Raw genomic sequence first — 2,688 nt, 5'->3', positions numbered from 1 at the left:
AGATGTATACAGAGTGTTCCTTGCCACAAAATCGCAATATGCATTCTTTTTGGCTGCACACTCATCGCTCATCATTCTCCAAAATAGACCATATACTAGCTCATAGAACAGGTTTATATAAGTGCAAAGGAATAAAAGTTATCCCATGTACATTATCAGAACATAGTTCAATTAAGCTGGAGATCACTAGCATAAAAAACCATAAGAACTTCACAAACACATGGAAATTGAACAACACTCTCCTGAACAATCAGTGGGTCACAGAAGAATTTAAAGAAGAAATTAGTCAGTTTTCACAAATCAATGATAATGCCAGTACAACATATAGGAATGTATGGGACACAATGGAAGCAGTTCCATGTGGAAAATTCATACCAGTGAATGCCCACACTAGGAAAACAGCAAGCTCAGATAACCAACATAATGTTGAATCTTAGGCTCCTAGAAAAAGATGAGCAAGACAAACCCAAACTCTTACAAGGGAGGAAATTATAAAGATTAGAGCAGAATTCAATGCAGTGGAAACTAAGAGAATGATACAAAAGAAATCAATGAATTGAAGAGTTAGCTTTTTGAAAGAATGAATAAAATTGATTAACCCTTAGCCAGTCTTGTCAAAAAAAGGAAAGAAAAGTCTCAGATCCATGCAATTAGGAATAAAAATGGTGAAGTCATCACAGATGTAGCAGAAATCCAGAGGATCATCACTGCCAACTTTGAGAACCTATACTCCAGTAAAATGTAAAACACAGAATAAATGGACAGATTTCTACATACATATGAACTATCAAAGTTGGGGAAAGAAGATAAAAAAAATTCTAAACACCCCAATTACAATCAGTGAAATTGAAAATGTAATTAAAAGTTTACCAACTAAGAAAAGCCCAGGCCCTGATGGATTCACTGCTGAATTTTACAAGACATTTAGAGAAAAACTATGGTGATTACTCTTTAAACTTTTCAATGAAATTGAAAGAGAAGCAATTCTTCCACATTTACTCTTGGAAGCAAGTGTTACTTTGACTCCTAAGCCAGGGAAAGATCCAAGTAAAAAACAGAACTACAGGCCAATTTCCTTAATGAACATAGGTGCAAAAATCCTGAATAAGATACTGGCAAACAGAACACAGAAGATCATCAAAAAGATCATACACCTGACAAAGTCAGATTAATCCCAGGGATGCAAGGATGGTTCAACATACATAAATCAATAAAATCTATCATGTAAATGTACAGGATCCCAATACTGAATGCAACTGTACTGTATACCTAGATTGTACCAATAAACTCAATAAAAAGAAAAAAAATCATATTGACAAATATACAAAAGTATATGCAGAATTTCCACTATATTTTCATATATTTGATTTAGATGCTTCATGTGAGTATATGAGAAAATTAAAACAGAGGTGCTAAAGAGATTTGCACTGAAAGTTGTCCAGGTTTTTGTTGTGTATTAGCATATTACCCCATTTCACTGATTAACAAAAAATGTTTTGCAAGTCTTGATTGGTCATTATCATGGTAATGCCAAAGAAAAGATTATGCACCAAGGACGCTCTTGGGAAACATGATTTGTTAGGATGCCTTGCCTAAAAAGAGCATGATCATCAAATTATTTTAATTTGGTTTAATTACTTGAGCAAACTTTTAAAAATTAGTTCTGCTTTTTCTAAGATTAAAATAAAGAAATATAAAATACCTAGTAGGTATTGCTGAATATTTCAGTATCTTCACTCTGGAGTTATGGAAATCCTAATTAGATACAGAAGAAAATTTAATCAATATCTCTTCAACAAAAGGTACATTTCCCTAAACAAAATAATATAAAAGCCTCTGACCTAAGATACAGAATCATAGTAAGTTAGAGGTTCTAAATATCATAAAGTATTGTGGTTTCCTTATTCTAGTCTGTAAGATAGGAATAAAAGCCTTCTTCACCCTGTTAATGGGAGAACCAGACTATGTATGGGTATTTTTATATCATCAAATACAAAGCATAGCACATAATAAATGTTCAATAAATGAAAATTATAATCATGAGGATGATAACTATTATATCAATGAACTGTATAAGTAACTCATCCCAATTCTACCTGAGGGCACTCCTTTTAATAATGCATAACAAGAGAGTAGAATGGAATCTATGAAAGTACAGTGTTTAAATTTTTCTATCCATTTGAGCATTGAGGCTGTTTGCTCAGTGACTTTGGGGAGTCTCTTAGAATTCTTTTCTACCTCTTTATTGAAACCATCCTTTAAGTGCTCACAAACAGCCACCAGCTAAGGAAATCCTGTCATTGTGTCTCAGGCTTCATCTCATTCAAGGTTTTGTAACCATTCAATAAAACTGGAACTTTCTCTCTGACACAATCTCTTGAGTGTTTGTAACATCTCTCTTTTCCTTGCTTCTTCCACCATGTCATCTGCTGCTTCTTTTTCCTCTTATCAGTGATAGTCTTTTCTCTTCTTGACCTGTTGTGACTGGAGTGCTCCTAGAGTAGTCCCTTCTTCCTTTGTCTTCTCTATATACATTTATTCCTTATTCATTGTAGATACTTCCAAATATGCATCTCTAACCATGGCCTCTCTCTGAGCTACAGACTAATCTCATACCATAGCAAATTTACTTTCCTGTTTTTAGGGCTACTGTAACAAATCCCCACAAAGTTGGTGGCTTATAATAAT

Source organism: Fukomys damarensis, unplaced genomic scaffold (genome assembly GCF_012274545.1).
Source record: "Fukomys damarensis isolate Sample0158 unplaced genomic scaffold, DMR_v1.0_HiC HiC_scaffold_38, whole genome shotgun sequence".
NCBI lineage: Eukaryota > Metazoa > Chordata > Mammalia > Rodentia > Bathyergidae > Fukomys > Fukomys damarensis.
Note: the sequence above shows the minus strand (reverse complement) of the source record.